The 22290-nt window shown below is 40.9% G+C and overlaps 1 protein-coding gene and 1 pseudogene across 2 annotated transcripts in view; both read left to right on the forward strand.

Annotated features, from left to right (window-relative positions):
• The first annotated feature begins 324 nt into the window (after positions 1 to 324).
• On the forward strand, positions 325 to 475 carry LOC129559682 (U1 spliceosomal RNA; annotated as a pseudogene).
• Positions 476 to 2891: 2416 nt separating this feature from the next.
• Positions 2892 to 22290, forward strand: part of PJA2 (praja ring finger ubiquitin ligase 2) — a 73978-nt gene continuing 54579 nt past the window's right edge. Inside the window, exons 1-2 of one of the 2 annotated variants that reach the window (XM_055430197.2) lie at positions 2914 to 3026; positions 4050 to 4140. The gene's annotated coding sequence lies outside the window, so the exon portion shown is untranslated. Of the gene's footprint in view, positions 3027 to 4049; positions 4141 to 22290 lie in introns of both variants that reach the window. The other variant, XM_055430198.2, reaches the window with a different exon arrangement.

A 22290-nucleotide genomic window follows, 5' to 3' on the forward strand; every position in this document is an offset into this window, starting at 1 on the left:
AAAAGACCCTTATGCTGGGAAAGATTGAAGGTGGGAGGAGAAGGGGAAGACAGAGGATGAGATGGTTGGATGGCATCACTGACTCGATGGACATGAGTTTGAGTAAGCTCCAGGAGTTGGTCATGGACAGGGAGGCCTGGCGTGCTGCAGTCCATGGGGTCACAGAGAGTCAGACACAACTGAGAAACTGAACTGCACTGATATACCTATATTTATCTATCTCTCTATAAAATACAATACATAAGTATTTAGTACTTACTACATGCTAGGTATTGAAACAGGGGGAAGGGGACACGGCACACCCTTGAAAGAATGACGTAGCCCATATTTACCTGACAGGGGAGATACAAGGATCACGAACGTAGTTTTTCCAAAGTGAGGCTCATCCATTGCACTCCAGATGTGCTGACCCTGTAATTTCCCTAAATGTGGGAAACTCAACTGCATAATTTGTGGTACTGGGGAACTTTCCCCCCAGGGGAAAAAAAGAAAGAATAACATAGCCCAAGGACACAACATAAACAGACTATAACCAAATGGGTCCAAGATGTCAGATAAGTCAATTTTGACTAGACCTTAATCCTCAATATATGCTCCTTGTAACATCAGCTAAATGACAAACCCAGAGGCACCATGACAGTTCCCCAGGAGCTAGTATACAGCAAGAGTGTAGCCTTTTGACTCTAGAATACATGGAGTGTTTCTCAAAGAGTAATATAGATCAATTCTGATGCCTTGGGACATGCATGCAGGATTAAAAAAAAGACTCACATAGTGAGAGAGTGATTCCTATTTTGGTTCTATTTTTCTCTCCTTTGATTACATCATGATAAAAATGCCATTTCCCTGCTTGCTTTTAAAATATGTTTCTAGTGCTTGGTAACCTTCCGTTTTTTACAAGCAGTAGGCTTTAGGCATAAAGACTTTAGTAGGAAAAAATGCTCTTTAATTCCCAGAATTTAAAAACCTTGCTTTATATTCACTTCTCCTTCAGTTGCTTTCAACTTGAGAGAGGTGATACAGGCTTTCAATTTACAGTAATTTATGAAGGTTCCCTCTTAAAGAAATTGAAGGAAATACACATTTATTTAAAGAAAATAAATACTATTGTGAATGTATACACAGATACAATATGGAAGAGATTAAAATTTGGAAAACCCTGCCCCAACAAAAAGGTTAGTGTATCCAATTGGATCAGTATACAACATCCTAAAAGGAGACAAGGGAAATGTGACTAAAGTACCAGTTCTCCTTCAAAGAGGGAGAGACTTGTATGGAGAAAGAGCAACACCTGTGAAGCAGAGAAATATCAAGCAGGAAATGGTCTCTTGGTAAGAAATGTACTACATCGGTGAGCTGAGAGTTTTGTTCCACAAACTGCCTAGCCAATTCTCATAGTCCAACTTTTATAGTAAATTTGGGATAATTTTGTTTTCATCAACAGCAAAAAAAAATTAGTCTGGGTTCACTGGCAGGAGATTTTGCAGTTGCCAGGGACAGCACAAGAAGTGGGGCTCTTAACTTTTGGCGCAGGTGACAAGACAAATGTATCCTGGGCACTGGGCATGTGTGTGGTGGGGGTGAAGGGGCTTGCGGTAAGATGGGAGGAGAGCGGGACTGTAATCACAGAAGCAGGTTCAGCATGAAAAGAGGACACGTGCAGGGCGAAGAAACAATCCAGCATCAGGGATGCGACTGACTAAACTGTCACCCATCTTTAAATGAAGAAAGGTGTCCAAGGACTACAGCTGTTGTGTTTATTTTGGTCGCAAGTGATGGGAGCTGATACTTACCAGCTTGACAACCCATCAGCCCCAAGGTGCAAACTGGAAGCCTCTGATCAGGCCAGAGGAAACGCAGGGATCCCCATATGACCCGCCCCCACCCCAAAAGAATCAGAAATGAGGGGACAGAGGACTGCCTGCTGGACTGCGGTGTGGGAGGGGAGAAGGCCAAGGTGGGCAGGGAGGGAGAGCTGTCCTTCCTCCTTCTGCTATCTTCTCTTGGGCTACCCATGACGCCAGGACACCTTAATCTTGTTAGTTAAGTCTACAGTCAAATTAGGATTGATTTTGGAAACTGTGGTGCTGGAGAAGACTCTTGAGAGTCCCTTGGACAGCAAGGAGATCCAACCAGTCCATCCTAAAGGACATCAGTCCTGAATACTCATTGGAAGGACTGATGCTGAAGCTCCAATACTTTGGCCACCTGATGCAAACAACCCACTCATTGGAAAAGACCCTGATGCTGGGAAGGATTGAAGGCGGGAGGAGAAGGGGACGACAGAGGATGAGATGGTTGGATGGCATCACCGACTAGCAAGCTCAGGGGGTTGGTGATGGGCAGGAAGGCCTGGCGTGCTGCAGTCCATGGGGTAGCAAAGAGTCGGACACGACTGAGCGACTGGACTGATTGAGGATTGACTGACACGTCCCTCTCGAGTGCTGCGCCTTCATTTCCGAAAGCCTAACTGCGTCACTCCTTCTCCAGTTCTCCGCACGGCCTTGCCTCCCCTGAGACCCCGCCCTTGTCTCCCAGCTCAACCCACTGAAGGCCTTGCGGGCCCGGCCCGGCCCGGCGCCCCGCCTCCTCCAGCGTCGCAGTGCTGCAGGGAAAGGGGGCGGGGCCTGGCGGGGGTGGGGTTTGTCCTTCCGCTCCAGGGCCAATCGGCGAGGCTCCTCCTTGCCGAGACAGGGAAGCGGGGCGCTGAGACAGGACGAGGGTTTTCCCCTACCCCGCCACGTCCCAACTACTGACGCGCGCCCACTGCTCAGGTTCCGATTGGGCATGCGACTTACCCCCGCAACGACCTATTGGTCGAGCCCGCCTTGGGGGCGGGGCTTGCGCGGCCCCCGCCCTCGCCTGCGCCGCGGCGCAAGGGGCGGGGCGCGCCGCCGCCGCCCGTGTTTCCGCCGCCGCCGGCTGCTGCGCGTCGGGCGGGGGAGGAGTCGGAGGCGGAGAAGAAGGCGGCGGCGGCGGGTGGAGGACCGAGCGCCGTCCTCGCTGCGGAGCCGCTCCTCAGCTCGGTGAGGGGGTTGCTTTCCTTTTCTCTAAGTGGGGCTGGTCCCGGTGGCGGGCGTGCGAGGGCCACGGCCGGGAAGCTGCCGCCTCCGCCGCCGGCGTCTCCGTCCCGGCCCTCGAGCGGGGCCCGTCCGCGGCCCGCCGCGCCGGCCATGGTGGGTGGGGTCGCTGGCTGGGAGAGGCAGTCTCCGCCGCCTGGGCCCGCTCCTCCGGCGTCGGCCGCGGCGCCTCCGCCGGCCACTGCCCCTCGCTGCCCTTGGCGGCCGGGCCCGCGAGCTCTGCGTTTCTCCCTCGGCGCGGCTGTGTGAGGAGAGCGTCTCCCCCGGCGCGCTCGGCGCCCCCCGCGCCGCGTCACCGCGTGTGGAGACCCCCGCGGACCCCGCTCAGTCACCGCGCGTCTCGCGTGCGGAGACCCCTGTCACCCCGCGCACCCCGCTCAGTCTCCGCGTGCGCAGACCCCCGCGCGCCCCCGCTCACTCCACTGAGTCACCGCGTGCGCAGACCCCCGCGCACCCCGTTCTGTCACCCCGTGCGGAGACCCCCGCTTAGCCACTGCGTGTCGCCGCGTGCGGAGACCCCTGTCACCCCTCTCACCCGCCCCGTGCCGAGACCCCCGCTCAGTCACCCCGTGCGGAGACCCCCGCGCGCCCCCGCTCACTCCACTGAGTCACCGCGTGCGCAGACCCCCGCGCACCCCGTTCGGTCACCGCGTGCGGAGACCCCCGCGCGCTCCCGGTCAGCGCCCCGTTGGAGCCGAGCCGTCGGCCGCCGCGCGCCCGCGGAGCTCCGCGCCCCCGAGAGCCGCCCGTGGCCGTCGCCCCTGCCCCGCGGGGGTCCCCGAGGCCGCCCCGATGGCAGCGCGGGGGTCAGGGCCGGCCCCGGCCCGGCTCGGCGGTGACGGCTCGTCTGCGGCCGAGCGCCGCTCGGAGCGAGGCGAACGGGAGGGGGGCAGCCTTCTGCACCGCGAGGAAGAGCTGCGGAGACGTCTCTCCAGGGCTTTTTTTTTCTTCTCTTTTTTTTTCTAACAGACGCGTAGGCACTGCGTTGACTCGGCTGCTTCCGGGAAAGTTGTTTTTTTAAAGGCCTAATATATTTTTATTTTTTATCGTGACCTGTTTGGTAAGTTAAATTTCTTTATATTGGCAGCCCCTTTTGGTGAAGACTATAGATCATTTGCAGAGTATGTAAATAAACACGAAGATAAACATTTAAAAGATTTTTACGAACGTTTGGACTTTTTTTCCTCATGTCTTCTGGAATTTATTTTTATATAAAATAATTCTGATTTTTAAAATTCAGTTACAAACATGCAAACTAGATGTAAAATTCTAGCAATACAGAAAATGAACCATTAACTACAATGTGAACATTCCTTTTTATCCTCCAGTCTCGTTCCAGTGTCTGGAGTTAACAGTACTGTATGTCTTCCTAATGTACACACATGTAAAGTTCGGAGAGTTTGGTGGAAATATGCTAAACACGTTGATATATCACTTGCCTTTTTTGCCAAATTATGTATCTTGGCCATTTTCCCTTGTAAATTATAAGTCCCCTTGGTACTGTTTAAAAACTAAATGATATTTAAATAATTTCAATGGGCTGTAATTTACTTAACCGTTCCCTTACTAAAAGACATTTAAGTTAGTTTCTTTTTCTTATCACAAATGATGCTCTATTTGAAGCCAAGTTTGCAGTTACTTGCTTTTATTAATACCCTTTAAATTTTAGAACTTGAAACGCATGAAAGACTGTGAGGTAAAAAGTGCACCTCCCACTTCCCCTTCTAGTTCTACCTTCATCATAAGAGTCAGCTGTTCAGTGAACATCCTCTTTATGTGATTATTTCTGGAGCATGGATTCCTAGAAATTGAACTGATAGGTTAAAAACTGTATGCATTTAAATTTTGATAATCATTTCTCCCTACTTATTCCTCTTTTCGAAGTTAGTCTTATGCATTCTACAAATGAACCTGCAAATTAGATAAAAGATCCATTAGGTGTTTTGAGTGAGGTTATATTGAAATTTTAGATTAATATGGAGAAAATTGACCTTTGTGATACTGAATCTCTCCCCTCTGATAGATACGTATGTATAGCATGTCTCTTAATTCACATCTTGATTAAGGAAAGTTTTATAGTTTTATTCCATAAAACTCTATGTCTGGCATTCCATCTTGGTAGCTGGTGGATAGAAACTTTCAGTAACATTTATTTCTCACCCCCCAGTTATACCAAAGCTTTTGAATTTTTTTCTGCTTATCATGTATCTAACCACTTTACTGAGTTGATTATCTGAAAATATTCACAGTTTTGTGGCTTTTAAATTTTATAGTTTGTGTTTTTCTCATTACATTAGGGCTTCCCTGGTGGCCCAGCTGGTAAAGAATCTGCCTGCAATGCAGGAGAACCGGGTTCGTTCCCAGGGTTGGGACAATCCTCTGGAGAAGGGACTGGCAACCCACTCCAGTATTCTTGCCTGGAGAATCCCCAAGGACAGGGGAGCCTGGTGGGCTGCAGTCCTTGGGATCACAAAGAGTCTGACTGGACTGAGAGACTAACACTTTCAGTTTTCTTTCTCATTACTTTAGCTAGTATACGTTTTATATAATGTTAAATAATAGCAGTGATAGTTCACAACTTGGTGTTTCAGACTTTAAGGAGATTGTTTCTGATGTTTTAGCATCAATTATGATGTTTACTGAAGGTTTTTGATAAATGGAGAGTATAATAGGTTAAAATATTTTCTTGTATTCTTAACTTTCCAAATGATTTTATTGTTTTTAACTTCTGATGACACTTTAAAAAATCATAAATCGGTATTGAATTTTTTTGATGTTTTTGATACCTTTTGAGTATTTGTATAGAGGCATCATCAGTATTCCCTGGTTAGTATTTTCCCAAAAGAGCTGTTTTTGACAGGATCAATTTTATTGAGGATAATTTACTTACAATAAAATACATAGATTAAAAATGTATGGCTCGGTGTGTTTTGACAGATGTATACAGTCATGTCACCACTACCACAATCCAGAGTAGAATATTTTCATTACTACAGTCAAGATACTATTTCTCTCATCCCCGAAAGTTCCCTTCTACCCTTTTTCAGTAAGTCACTTTTTTACCCTCGACTCTAGGAAACAGTTTGTCCTCTTTTTCTCACTCTAGATGGGTTTCATTTGTTCTAAAATTTTATATAAATAAATTATGTAATTATATACTTCTGTGTCCACGTTTTTTTCTTTCACTATGTTGTTTTCAAGGATAATCCATGTGTTTGTATGGTTAGCTGGTTCATGGCTTTTGTTACTGAGTAATAGTTTATGATGTATTGATTTACCACAATAATTGACCATTTTACCTATGTATGGGTATTTGGATCGTCTCCAGTTTGGGATTCTTATTAATAAAGCTCTACGAACATTCATTCATGAACGTGTGAACATATATTTTCATTTCTCTTGATTAAATACTTATAAATGGATTTATTGGGTTGTATGGTAGATGAATGTTTAATTTTAAGAACCTGCCAAACTGCTCCCCATTTTACAGTTCCAGTGCTCTCTGTTCTCATCAGCCTTGGTTAGTTTTGTCCCTTCTAGTGGCTATGTAGTAGTATAACACTGTATTTTAAATTTGTATTTGTCTGATGTCTAATGATGTGAGAACTTATCATTTATTATGGGTCATTTGTATGTCTTCCTTTGTAAAGTATGCGTTCAGATCTTTAGCCGTTTTTAAACATTGAGTTGCTTGTCTTACTAGTTGGAAGAATTCTTTGTACAGTTTTCTGTAGAAGTCCTTTGACCCGTACAGATTCATACACACTCGGTGCAGTCTGAAGCTTACCTTTTCATTGTCCCAGAGGAGCTTTTAATTTTGATTAAATTCATTTCATCAATTCTTCCTTTTATAATTTGTATTTCTGTGTTCTAAGTTTGCTCAATACAAAGGCATATTCCTCTTACATTTTCTTCTTCAAATGTTATTGTTTTTATGTCAAGGGGTAGCAATCTGTTCTGAGTTATTTTTGTTTATGGTGTGAAATACGAATCAAGTTTATTTTCCCAGTTCTAGAACCACTTAGTCAAAAGTCAGTTTGACCGTGTATGTGAGTGTGTTTCTGGACTATCCCCTTGATCTCTGTTATCTTTCATTTTGCCAGTGCCACTTTGTCATTCATGATTATTGTTGCTTTATAATAAGTTTTAAAATCAGATAGTGTAAGTTCTTCATTTTCCAAAATCATTCTGGATATTCTAGTTCCCCTTTGCTTTTCCATGAAATTTTTTAGAAGTAACTTGTTGGTTTCTACTAAAAATACTGAGGGGATATTAATTTAGATTACATTGAATACATTGATCAGTTTGATAAGATTTGACATCTTAATATTGAATAATTCTGTAAGCACATGAGATATCTCTATTTGGTTTTAATCAAAGTTCTTCATTTTCCTTCGTATTTTATAGTTGCAAGAAACAGAAGTTGTTGCTCTTGTCAGATTTATATCCAGGTATTTCATCATTTCTGATAATACTGTAAATGATAATTTTCCAAAGTTTCCATGTCCAGTTGTTCACTGACAGTACCTAGAAATACAGTTGATTTTGTATACTGACCTTGAACCTCTCAACCTTGCTAAACTCACCTATTCTGATAACTTTTTTTCCTTTGTAGATTCTTTTGGATTTTCTCATGTAGAAAGTTAACATCATTTGTGATATGGAGCATTGTTTCTTTTGTATGCAATTTGTATGTAACCACCTCCCCTGTATCTTTTTTCCCCCTTATTGCACTGACTAGGACCTCCAGTATAATGTTGAATAGGAGTGGTGAGAACAGATATCTTTGTCTTATTCATAATCCTAGGGAAAAAAAATCCTTCGGTCTTTGATTAGTAAGTCTACTAGGGCCTTTTATCAGGTTTTATTATATACTAATATTATTATAGTTAAGTAAAATAATCCTTTAATCAAGTTAAGGATGTCCCCATTCTGTTCTTACATGAGAATTTTTAAATCGTGATTGGACATTGAGTGTGCTCAAATGTTTTAACTGTTATTTATTGAGATGATCTTCTGATTTGTCTTCCTTGGTGTGTTCATAAGATGAATTACATTGATTTATTTTTAAATGTTGAATCAATCTTGCATTCTCTGGATATGCTTCATTTGGTTATGATGTATTATCACTTTCATAAGTTAGTAGATTAGATTTGCTAATATTTTGTTGAGGTTTTTTTTTTTTTTTGTATCTGTGTCCATGAAAGATACCTTTTTGTGTAATATTTTTGTATCAGGATAATGGTAATCTCATAGACTTAAGTATTTCTTCCTCTGTATTTCCTGAAAAATTTTGAATAGAGTTACTATTTCTTTCGTAAATGTTTATCAGAGTTTGCAAGCTAACTTATCTGGGCCTAGGTTTCTTTGTTGAACAGGGATGGATTTAGTTACTTTAATAGGTACAGGATGGTAAGGATAACCTAATTTTGTCTTAAAAACATAGTCTTTGACTATGTGAGTCACCTAATCTATGAGTTTTAGTAGCTTCTGCACGTCAGGGAATTTGCCTCTTTATTAATTGCCATGGAGTTGTTTCTTATTGTCCCTTTAATAGCTGTGGCATCCGTAGCGATGTCTCCTCTTGCATTCCAGATGTGGTCAATGTGACCTCTCTTTGGTCTTTATTAGTTCATTTCTAGGTTCATCAGTTATGTTAACTTTTCTAAAGATCCAGCTTTTTATTTTATTACTTTAAAAAAAGTTTTGAGTTACACTGATTTTAACTCTTTACTGTTTCTTCTTACGTGGTTTGGATTTAAATCCACTCAGTTTTTTTAGGTGTAAGCTTAAAAGGCTGTTGATTTGAGACCTTTCTTTTCCTTCTAAGTACTACATCAGATGGTCTCACAAATTTTTATGTTGATATTTTCTGAGTTCTTTTGTGACTTTCACATTGACCCATGGGTTATTTAGATGTATATTGTTTAATTCCCAATTATTTGGTGATTTTTGCTTCTCTCTTTCTATAACTGATTTCTAGGCTTAGTTTTATTGTAGATGGAAAACATACTTTGTATAATTTTGTTTGACTTCTTTGAAGTTTTATGAATCAGAATATGGTCAGTCTTGGTAAATGTCTATGTGCAATTCAAAATAATGTATGTCATGCTGCTTTGGGGCAGGATATTCTATAAAGCCTGCATGCCATTTTAAATGCTAAATTAATCATTTGTATTAAATATTCTGTAATTGTTAGGTCACATTGACTTGTGATGCTTGTTAGGTTTTCTGTTTACTTACTGAGATTTTGTCTACTTGTTTTGTTGGTCATGGCAAGAAGAGTTGAAGTCTCCAAGTGTAATTATGGATTTGTCTATTTCTGTTTCATCTTCCAACTGTTTTTACTTCATGTATTTTGAACTGCTGTTAGATACATACTTGTTAAGGAGTCTTATGTCTTCTTGGTGAATTGACCCCTTTATCATTATGTAGTATCCTTCTTTATCTCTGGTAATATTTCTTCTGCAGACAACTTTTCTGATATTGATAGTGCTACTCCATCTTTCTTTTGATTAGTGATCGCATGATTAAAAAACTTAAAGGCATTTATTTAAAAAACATTTTGAAGACACACATAATATGAAGATAAAAAGACTAAGTACTGTTTGCAAGTACTCACCAAAAGAAAACTGATATACCTGTATTAGTTGTAATATTGTTCAGAATCGACATAAAGGAAGAAATATTGCAAGAAATAAACAGAAAAATATCATAATAAGTAGGTCAGTTCATCAAGACAACATAATAATCCTAAGTGTTTGTTTACCTGATAACATAGCCTCTGAATATAGAAGTTAATATAATTAGTAAAGATAGGTATGCATTCATAACTGGAGATTTTAAATATACATGTGGTATAACAGATAGAACAAATATATAAAAAAGTAAGGAAATAGGAAATTTGAATGACATGATTAATCAATATGATATAATTGACATTAATAGAACATTTTATCCAACAACTGAAGGCTATGCTTTTCTTTTCAAGCACATATGGGACATTTGTCAAAATATTGTGGTCCTTAAAAAGTATCGTCAAATTTCACAGGATGGAAATTATACAGTACATGTTCTTTGAACCCTGTGGAATTAACTGCAATTCAGTCTTGCCTGGGAAATCCCTTAGACAGAGGAGCCTGGCAGGCTACAGTCCATGGAGTTGCTAAAGAGTTGGACGTGACTTAGCAATTAAACACTTTAAAGACGCACATAATACAAAAGCAAAAAGCGGCTGAACAACAGTAGCAACATAAAAATAACCAGCTAGGTCCATGGGGTTGCACAGAGTTGGGCACGACTGAAGCGACTTAGCGTGCGTGCATCCTTTGGAGAAGGAAGTGGCAGCCCACTCCAGTGTTCTTGCCTGGAGAGTCCCTGGGACGAAGGAGCCTGGTGGGCTGCCGTCTGTGGGGTCACAGAGAGTTGGACACGACTGAAGCGATTTAGCATGCATGCATCCTTTGGAGAAGGAAGTGGAAGCCCACTCCAGTGTTCTTGCCTGGAGAGTCCCTGGGACGGAGGAGCCTGGTGGGCTGCCATCTATGGGGTCACAGAGAGTTGGACATGACTGAAGCAACTTAGCAACAGCAGCAGCAGGAGGCTCCAAATATTTGAAAATTAACCAAGACATTTTAAATAGCCCGTGAATCAAAATGAAGTCATGATGAAAATTAGGAAACATTTTTATCTGAAAAATAGCAAAAAAATTACATCCCAGCTTGTTGAGTACAGCTGGGGCAGTGCTCTGAGAGCACTGTACTCTTTATACAGACATACTTCAGTGTGTTGTGCTTTGCTTCATTGCACTTCATGGGCACTGTGTTTCTTTACAGGTTGAGGAATTCATTAGTGCCACTTGTCCGGTAGCATTTTCTCAAAGATAGAGGTAGCATATCCTCATCAATTTAGGAATAGAAGAAAACTGTTAGTTTTCTGTGTAGTATCAGCAGCAGCAAAAAAAATGATACAGCTGATACAATACTCAGTGAAAAACCTTGTTTCATGTCCCCTATCTTTTTTTCTATTTAACTACATTGAAATCCTAACCAGTGCCTTCAGGTTAGAAAAGGTTGATTTAAAAAAATGGAAAAAAAAAATTTTAAGTGTTTGCCAGTAAAGTTTTAGAATATGAATTTAAAAAGATACAAGGGTACAGAGACAACTTGCAAAAATGTAAGTTGTATACTAGCAACCAAAAAGTATAAAATAAAATTAGAAAAGCATCAGAATATGTAAGATACCTAAGAATAAATCTAATAAAAACTTTGGCAAAACTTCTACATTGAAAATTATAAAACAGTGCTAGGAGACATTTTAAAATACCTAAGTATGTGGAGAAATACTTCATCTTTATATAGTAGGAACTCACTATTGTGAAAATGTCAGTTTCCTCCAGGTTGAGCGATAGGTTCAATACGATTTCAGTTAAAATCCCAGAATTGCATGGGGTCGCGGAGAGTCGGACACGACTGAGCGACTGAACTGAACTGAAAAATTATAATGAAATGGATTGCAAAGTTTATATCAAAATGTAAATGTCTCAAGACTTGCTATAAAGGTACAGTAATTAAGATTATATTAGAACAAGATGGACAAAAAGACCAGTGGAGGAATATGAGTGTCTAGAAATGGAACCTTCACATATGTAGTTTCTTGGATTATGACAAAAGCTCCACTGAAGTTAAGAAACATGTTAAACTGTGTTAGGTAAATTGGATATTGAATATTTGGGGAAAAAATGAACCTTGATTTCTACCTGATACTGTATTCATTTGAGTTGGATCTATATGAGCTAAAATTATCAAGGTTCTAGAAGCAAACCTAGAATGTCTTCATCACCTTGGATTAGACAAAAATTTCTTAAAACATAAAGTTAATAAATTAGACTACACTAAGTTATGAATTTCTATTCATGAAGATGTCATTAAAGAGAAAAGGCAAGCCACAGACTACAAGAATATACTCACATTAAGTAAATCTGGTGAAAGACTTGTATCCAGAAAGTATAGCTTATGCTGATTGCAGCCAGGAAATTAAAAGACGCTTACTCCTTGGAAGGAAAGTTATGACCAACCTAGATAGCATATTAAAAAGCAGAGACGTTACTTTGTCAACAAAGGTCCGTCTGGTCAAGGCTGTGGTTTTTCCCGTGGTCATGTATGGATGTGAGAGTTGGACTGTGAAGAAAGCTGATCACCGAAGAATTGATGCTTTTGAACTGTGGTGGTGGAGAAGGCTCTTGAGAGTCCCTTGGACTGCAAGGAGATCAGTCCTGGGTGTTCATTGGAAGGACTGATGCTAAAGCTGAAACTGCAATACTTTGGCCACCTCATGCGACGAGTTGACTCACTGGAAAAGACTCTGATGCTGGGAAGGATTGGGGGCGGGAGGAGAAGGGGATGACAGAGGATGAGATGGCTGGATGGCATCACCGATGGACATGAGTTTGAGTGAACTCCGGGGGTTGGTGATGGACAGGGAGGCCTGGCGTGCTGTGATTCACGGGGTCGCAAAGAGTTGGACACGACTGAGCGACTGAACTGAACTGAAAAAAAAAAAGGCAAGCAACACACTTTTTAAAATCTGCAGGAAAGCAGACAGGTTCTTCACTGAAGATGATATCCAAAAGGTCAGTGTGCACAGGTAAAGGTGCTCTGCATTATTACTCATCAGGGAATGTCACAATGAGGCACCACCCCCTCACACCCTACCACAGGACTGGAATTAGAGACTGACAATATCAAGTGTTGCCAAAGATACGAAACAACACTCATGTATTGCTGGTGGGAATGTAAGTTGTTTCAGCCACTTTACAAAGCTGTCAGGATCTCTTATAGCCAAACATAGCTCTGTGCTGTGACCCAGCAATTCCGGGTCATGGATACTCAAGAAAAGTTTTTTTTAAAGCCCATGCAAAGATGTTTATAACAACATGAATGAATCTCAGAAACATTGTGTCAGGCAAAAGTAAATAGACACAGATGAGTGTATGATGCATGATTCCACTTCTATGAAGTTTAAAATCTGAAAAACTTAACTGGGGTAATACAAGTCAGGACAGTGGTTGCCTTTGGGTTGAGAGGAGTTAGTGTCTTGGAAGGGATGAGGGAAAACCCTCTGAAGTGATGATAAATAATTTTGATCTAGGTGAGTAGCTGGATATATATATATGTAAAAATTTTTTGGATTTAATGTATGCTTAAGAGTTTTGTATGTGAACAGTTCTCCAATAAATGATTGCAAAGAAAAGAAATAATGTAAAAGTTTTTATCACGGAAATTTCCAAACATGTCTATAGAGTACAAGCAACCCCCATGTACATACCATCTTGCTTCAACATTCTGCCTTACTAGTGTTTTGTATCTCCTCAGCCTTCACTCACGTTTCTTTCTTTTTCTTGTAGTGCACACATCTCAGTATCTATCACAGATACATTATTCTGAGCATATTTTGTGTTTTTTAGCATCAAATGACATTTGTTACCTTTTGGTATGCATAACATTGAATTTTTTATTTTCCTTTCCTGTACCCTGGTTTTTTCTTTTTCTGGCTTATTGACATGAAAATCTATACAGCTTTTTTTTTTAATTGAGGTGTAGTTGATTTACAGTGTTATGTTCTTTCCAACTTTTCTGCTTAAAGCTGATTAATTTGTGTATGTCAAAGGAAGGTAGGTTGAGCAGCATTCTTGTTATTTGTGACACTTGAATCAGAGATCTTCCTATCTAAATGAGAGGTAAATTTGAGAAATGTTCTTCATTCTTTTTTTTTTTTTAATGAATTGATAAATTTTATTCTTTCATCTCACTTTTCTTTGACTCTGTCTTTTCTTTCCTTAGCCAATTATACTTACAGGTAAATCACAAAAATTATTTATTGTTCTAATGTGTTAAGAGTTGTATTTCGCTTCTTTCCTCAAAGATTGCTGTTGATAGTCTTAAAAATTTTTTTTACCAGACTTTTTATGAGAGTGAGACGTTTATAAACACGTGGCGAGACACAGGCTTCAGCAGAGCAGAGTGTGAAAAGACATATTTTGTCTGTAAAATCGTTAGATTGTTTGTTTCTGATTACGTATGTTTCATGTTTGCGCTCCATTTTGCAATGTAATTTCACTGTACCAGTGCTGAGTCTGTTGTTCCTTATTTGCAATAGTTTGCAAAACTATCTTCAGAGAAGGGTAGTAGTTAAGGGAAGAGTAGTAGTTCAGGGAAGAGTACTGGACAATCAAGTATAGCCTTCTGTCTTATCTCTCGTTACCAGGGATAGCAAACCCATTTCATCCCAGAAGTTGTAACACCTGTCCCTTAAACTTTCTCTCTGATTTAGGTATTACTATCGTTTCTAAAGTTGTTCATTTGCAGAGTTTGCTAGTCATACCTAGTTTTCTTGTGGTGGTGGTCATTCGCTTAGTCATGTCTGACTCTTGCGAGCCCATGGACTGCAGCACGCCAGACTTCCCTGTCCTTCACTATCTCCCTGAGTTTGCTCAGACTCATGTCCATCAAGTCAAACTCCTGTCCATTTCATCCTGTCATCCCTTCTCCTGTTACCCTCAGTCTTTCCCAGCATCAAGGTCTTTCCCAGTGAGTCAACTTTTCTCATCAGGTGGCCAAAGTATTGGAGCTTCAACTTGAGCACCATTCCTTCCAATGAATATTCAGGGTAGATTTCCTTTAGAATTGACTGGTTTGATCTTCCTGTTGTCCACGGGACTCTCAAGAGTCTTCCCCAGCACCACAGTTCGAAAGCATAAATTCATTGGTAGTCAGCCTTCTTTATGGTCCAAGTCTCACATCCATACATGACTACAAGAAAAACCATAGCTATAACTATACAGACCTTTGTCAGCAAAGTGATGTCTCTGCTTTTTAATACACTTTGTCTAGGTTTGTCATAACTTTTCTTCCAAAGAGCAAGTGTCTTTTAATTTGGTTGCTGCAGTCACCATCTGCAGTGAATTTGGAGCTCAAGAAAATGAAATCTGAGACTGTTTCTACATTTTCCCCATCTATTTGCTGTGAAGTGATGGGACTGGATGCCAAGATCTTAGTTTTCTGAATGTTGAGTTTTAAGCCAGCTTTTTCACTCTCCTTTTTCATCTTCATCAAGAGGTTCTTTTAGTTCCTCTTTGCTTTCTGCTGTAAGGGTGGTGTCATCTGCGTATCTGAGGTTATTGACATTTCTTCCCACAATCTTGATTCCACCTTGTGCTTCATCTAGCCGGGCATTTCACACGATGTACTCTGCAAATAAGTTAAATGAGCAGAGTGACAATCTACAGCCTTGATGTACTTCTTTGCAGATTTTGAACCAGTTCATTGTTCTTGTTCAGTTCTGACTATTGCTTCTTGTCCTGCATACAGGTTTCTCAGGAGGCAGGTAATGTGGTCTGGTATTCCCATCTCATTAAGAATTTTCCAGTTTGTTGTGATCCACACAGTTAAAGTCTTTAGCATAATCAACGAAGCAGAAGTACATATTTTTGTGGAATTCTTTGTTTTTTCTATGATCCAGCATATGTTTGCAATTTGATCTCTTGTGTAGCAGCCTGTAACTTTTAAGTCTGTGGTTGGTTGCTTGATTTACTGCAGTTAGTTTTAGTAATATGTCCAGTTGCTTCCAGTGACATATGGAGGTAATATCACTGTAGTCCTCATTTACTGTGTGTATACTAGTTAGATGTACTGAATATTTTGCAGTTGTAAATACGTATAAGCAATCATTTGTGCTTGTTGATAGAAAACATGAAAAATCTGGAGATACATTAAAAATAATATGTAAGTGTCAGACATAATTAAAGTATAAGCTTAAGTTGCTAATAGTGGATTCTTTATTAATCTCTTGGGATATTTACTTTGCCTTGGCAGCTGAAAATGGAAGGATGAGATAATGTTAGGAAGCTAGGTTTAAATGTAATTGGTTCCAGCATATATGAAACTGCTTTCTTGTGGCATTTGTCAGAGTTTGTCATAAACCTATTTTGTCATGAAGTTTTTATTTTTGAATTTATAGCTTAAGTGTGGTAATAATTACAAAGCTTTGTGTAACTAAAAAATTATTTTACTGAAAGGAAATATGGGCTAGGTAATTATAAAAGTTTGTTTTAAGAACCATTTCTAGGGCACTTAGTTCAGTTCAGTTCAGTCGCTCAGTCATGTCCGACTTTCCGCGACCCCATGAATCACAGCACGCCAGGCCTCCGTGTCCATCACCAACTCCCGGAGTTCACTCAAACTCATGTCCACAGAGTCGGTGATGCCATCCAGCCATCTCATTCTCCATCGTCCCCTTCTCCTCCCGCCCCCAACCTTTCCCAGCATCAGAGTCTTTTCCAGTGAGTCAACTCGTTGCATGAGGTGGCCAAAGTATTGGAGTTTCAGCTTTAGCATCAGTCCCTCCAATGAACACCCAGGATTGATCTCCTTTAGAATGGACTGGTTGGATCTCCTTGCAGTCCAAGGGACTCTCAAGAGTCTTCTCCAACACCACAGTTCAAAAGCATCGATTCTTCGGCGATCAGCTTTCTTCACAGTCCAACTCTCACATCCATACATGACCACGGGAAAAACCATTGCCTTGACTAGACGGATCTTGGTTTGATATATGTAAAGCTAAATATGGAAGAATACGAAATAAAATATTCCAGTGAGCTTGGAAGGGTAATTAAGACTTCCCCCCCTTAAAATAGTTGGATCAAGCTGTGTTTGTTTCTGAACTACTGTTTTGTTCTTTTTTTTTTTTAATACATAATGTTACCTAAGCTTTAGGTGTTCAACGTTGTGACTCAGCATTTGTGTTCATTACAAAGTGATCATCCCCAGATGTCGGGTTACCATTCGTCATCATTTACTTGACCCCTTTCACCCCTTGTGCCCACCCCCTTAATTAACTTTTCTGTTTCTAAAAGGACACTATAAAAGTAGATTATTTCTAGGCAATCTAATGAATGGGCTTTCCCAGTGGCTCAGACGGTAAAGAATCTGCCTGTAATGAGGGAGACCTGGATTCAGTCCCTAGTTTGGGAAGATCTCCTGGAGGAGGGCGTGGCAACCCACTCCAGTATTGTCTGGAGAATCCCATGGACAGAAGAGACTGGTGGGCTTCGGTTCGTGGGTCGCAGAGAGTCATTTGTCAAAGTGATCATGACCAAAAGTCTAGTTACCATTCATTACCATATACTTGACCCCCTTCACCCATTTTGCTCACCCCCTTAATTAACTTTTTTGTTTCTAAAAGGACACTTTTAAAGTAGATTATTTCTAGGCAATCTATTGAATAGGAGAAAATATTTGCAAATCATGTATTCAATAAGGGGTTAATATCCAAAATGTATAAATAATTCATGCAACTCAATAGCAAAAAAATAAGTAGACATTTTTCCAGAGAAGACATACAGATGGCTATCAGACACGTGAAAAAATGCAGAGTGTAGGTGCTGAGCAGCAGTGTAGACATTGTCAACAAGCGAGTGACGCATATCATTCATTTTACACTGTCATCCCCGACGTGGCGCCTCCCAGGTTGAGAATAAGTAGGTCTCTTACAGGGAGAAAATGCACTTTTGTGAGATGGTATTAGAGAATCTTTGTGGTGATAAATGGACGCATAAGACAATTCAGAATCTAAACACAGGTAGTTTAAATTGGTTGTATTTTTTATCTAATACAGGATAGTTCTGTGCAGTAATAGACCTAGCAGCTCAGGGTGTGTATTATATCATAGTTTCTGTGGGTCAGACATTCAGGAACAGCCTGACTGAATGGTTCTGGCTCAAGGCCTCATGAGGGTTACAATCGAGATGGAACTGCAGTCATAAAAAGCCTTGAATGAAGCTGAGGAATCTCCTTCCTAGAAGGTTTATTCTCATGGCTACTCCCAGAAGACCTTGGTTTCTTCTGCCTTCTGACAGAAACTGCCAGTCCCTCATCACATGGGCCATTCTGTAGGACTGCTTGAGTGATCTTACGGAGTAGCAGCTAGCTTCTCCCAGAGAGCATGAGCCGAGAGAGTAAGAAGGAAGCTACAGTCTCTTGTGCCTGAGTCTCGTACATCACATAGTCACTTCGATCGCTTTGTCTTCATTACAAGTGAGTTACTAAGTATGCTGCTGCTGCTAAGTCACTTCAGTCGTGTCCGACTCTGTGCGACCCCGTAGACGGAAGCCCACCAGGCTCCCCCTTCCCTGGGACTCTCCAGGCAAGAACACTGGAGTGGGTTGCCATTTCCTTCTCCAATGTGTGAAAGTGAAGTTGCTCAGTCGTGTCCGACCCTTAGCGACCCTACGGACTGCAGCCTACCAGGCTCCTCCATCCATGGGATTTTCTAGGCAATAGTACTGGAGTGGCTTGCCATTGCCTTCTCCGGTTACTAAGTGTAGCCCACACTTAATGGGAACAAATCAGGTTCTGCTTTTTTAAGGCAAAGTACCAGAGGATTTGTGGACATGCTGTAAAACCACTGCATTATTCTAACAGGTGCGGTGATATTACACAGACGAGTAGCCCACACTGCAAAAATAGTAGCCGTAAATGTGAACTCTGAATATCATATAGGCCAGAGTATTAGTTACTACTCGGTGGTGTGTGTGTGCATGCCTGCTTGCATGCCAAGTCACTTCCTTTGTGTCCGGCTCTTTCTGACCCCATGGACTATGGACTATAGCCTTCCAGGCTTCTCTGTCCATGGGGTTCTGGACAGAGTTGCCTTGTATGAGTGGAGTTGCCATGTATAGGAGAACTGATTCTGAAGGCAATTCAAGGTGTAGCTTGGTATGTATCAACTTCAGTGTATATTGTGTTCATTTAGGTATATGAGCACTCTTTATTCTCTTTGCTTAATCTTTTGCTTTATTACTATTTTAGAGTTTTCGTTTTCTGAATTAGCTCTACCACTGGCTTTCATTTAATGTGTGTGAGTTGGAACTGGAATCTAAGTATTCCCAACTCTTAGTCTCTTTTCACTGTATTTCCGTATTTCCATCAGAGAAAGGGGCACAGAGTTGTCATGCATTGGTTCATCCCTCCATTGACAGCTGTTTAAATAACGTACCATTATGTTAGACAGCATACTGACACGGTTCATCTAGTAGACACAACACGCTTAAAGCAAGGTCTTTGTCTTTAAATTCACTCGCGGTAGAGCCCATATTGAGCCTTTTCCTTGTTTTCTTTTGAAGATTGTTCCCGTTACCTGTCTAGAACTGCTGGCATATTATCCTAGTTAAGGGGTAAAATGATGACACCTAAGTTAATAATTGGAAGATCTAGAATTAATACTTCCCTGATTAATTCCTTTTATTCTTAGACAACGGCACATTTATGTAGTTTTTTTGTTTTTGCAATTAGGAAGAAGTATGTGAACACTCTTTAAGAATTTGAAATGAATAATTGTCACAAGTAGAGAGGAGTCATATGTTATTATTAGAAGAACAGTACTAGCAGAGGAAACATTTCTTTAGAGAAAACTCAACAGACCAAATGTTCCCAATAAATTTTACGTACAAATCTGCCAGTGATTGATTAATTGTTTTAATCTTGATGTATAACTGTGGTTTTTATTGTTCGTCCTCTGTTCTGCTTTCTTTTCTCTTTTATACTTCAGAGATAGGAATGAGTAGCCCTGTTGTAGGACTTATCTATATAGCTGGCCTAGATAAAATAGAGATAATTGATATCTACAGAGAGATTCTAGTGTATATTTTATTCATAAGACAAGAACCACTATTGAAAATGACCATGATAGAAGAAGCAGGGAACGAGAAACACAAGAAATCTGAAAAATTATTACAGAGAATATTAGAAAGCCAGAGATAAATACGTGAAATCTATCATTCTGTACATTGAAAATAAGAAAGAAAAGTTTAGACACAAAGACTTAAACTCTGTGGGCCAAGTACAGAGAAAATAAGGAAAGAAAAGAGAATAACTGAGAAAATTTTATGTGCGTCTTTAAAACAACCCTACTAGTGCTGTGCGATAGAAATTTTTTAAATGGCCAAAGAAAGTCCTTGTGAAATATAGAATACCGTTTCTTGAGAGAAAATCTTAGTTATTCCAGAAAGAAAAATTGCTTTACTTACAAAAGAATGAGAAATAAACTGACAGGACAGTTTCTTAACAGCAACATGGGACGCTTAGAAAGCAGTGCCTTTTAGAGGTTGGAAAAATGATTTTGTTTTGAACAGATGTCAAGAGTGTAATGGAAAGAGGAAATATTTTGATGTGTAAAGACTCAGCTTTTACCTACTTACATAAAATTCCTGAAACAATTACTTGAGAATCTCATAAAGACAGAAGGAACACAGCCCTGTTCCTGAAACAAAAGAGGGGAGGACATGGGTTTCAGATCAGGCGACCTAACTCAGAACACAACCAGAAGATAGCCCAGAAGTAGTCGGATCTGGAAAGCAAGGAGACTAGGTGTTTATCAGGAAGTTGGAGGGCTCCAGAAAGAATCTTTTAGAAAAAAATGGATTTATGTTGGGAAAAAGTATGATTAAGAAACAGGGAGATTTTAATGGTTTCTGTACTCAGCGCCCCTCTCTCTCAACGGCATGCCCTGATGAGGCTTCTGTGTTTACCGTTCTACCAAAGACGCCATTGTCAAGAGCTCCAGTAACCTTCCCTGTTGCTAGGTCTAGGGCCAGTTACAGATCCTTGCCACGCTTTTCTTTTAGCAGCAGTTTGGGCTATTGTCACCTTGCTTATTTAACTTATATGCAGAGTACATCATGAGGAACGCTGGGCTGGAAGAAGCACAAGCTGGAATCAAGATTGCTGGGAGAAATATCAATAACCTCAGATATGCAGATGACACCACCCTTATGGCAGAAAGTGAAGAGGAACTCAAAAGCCTCTTGATGAAAGTGAAAGAGGAGAGTGAAAAGGTTGGCTTGAAGCTCAACATTCAGAAAACAAAGATCATGGCATCTGGTCCCATCACTTCATGGGAAATAGATGGGGAAACAGTGGAAACAGTGTCAGACTTTATTTTTTGGGGTTCCAAAATCACTGCAGATGCTGATTGCAGCCAGGAAATTAAAAAACGCTTCCTCCTTGGAAGGAAAGTTATGACCAACCTAGATAGCATATTAAAAAGCAGAGACATTACTTTGCCAACAAAGATCTGTCTAGTCAAGGCTATGGTTTTTCCCGTGGTCATGTATGGATGTGAGAGTTGGACTGTGAAGAAAGCTGAGCGCCGAAGAATTGATGCTTTTGAACTGTGGTGTTGGAGAAGACTCTTGAGAGTCCCTTGGACTGCAAGGAGATCCAGCCAGTCCATTCTGAAGGAGATCAATCCTGGGTGTTCATTGGAAGGACGATGCTAAAGCTGAAACTGCAATACTTTGGCCACCTCATGCGACGAGTTGACTCACTGGAAAAGACTCCGATGCTGGGGAAGGTTGGGGGCGGGAGGAGAAGGGGACGACCGAGAATGAGATGGCTGGATGGCATCACCGACTCTGTGGACATGAGTTTGAGTGAACTCCGGGAGTTGGTGATGGACAGGGAGGCCTGGCGTGCTGTGATTCATGGGGTCGCAGAGAGTCGGACACGACTGAGTAGCTGAACTGAACTGACCTGGCCCAGTGGATCAGTTCTCTGGTCTGAAGTGCTGTCTTCATTGGCATCCACACTCCTGGAGTTTTTTCTTTCTCTCACCTGCCTCTCTCACTGGTTGGTTTTCCAGTTACTTCTTTTACCCTGACCTCTTAATTTTAGAGGCCATCTCTAACAAACCCTTTTGAATATTAATTTATATCCTGATTGCTTCCAAATTATGCTAGCAGTTCAGAATTCTCCAGTCAACTCCAGCCTCTTATTTAACACTTCTACTTGGATATCTATAGATATCTGAAATTTAGCACATCCAGAAGTACACTCAGTATACTTTCTCCAAACCTGCTTCTCCCACAGATTACATCAGGTAATGGCCCGTCTGTTTTTCTAGTTGCCTAGGCTGTAAAACTTAAGAATCAACCTCAGATTCTGACCTTCCTTTATAACCTATATCAGAAAATTTTGTTACCTCTGCTTTCAAAATATATCCACAATCTGGTAAATTCTCACTGCCTCTATTTTTACCCTGGTCCAAACCACTGTGATCTCTTGTCAGTACCTTCATAGCTTTCTAACCAGTCTCCCTACCTTTGACCATGTTCCCCTTCAGTCTAAACACGGTAGCCAGAGTGTTCCTTTTAAAA

The sequence above is a fragment of the Moschus berezovskii genome, chromosome 8, assembly GCF_049115385.1.
Source record: "Moschus berezovskii isolate FMDL1 chromosome 8, NW_MosBer_1.0, whole genome shotgun sequence".
Taxonomy (NCBI): Eukaryota; Metazoa; Chordata; class Mammalia; order Artiodactyla; family Moschidae; genus Moschus; species Moschus berezovskii.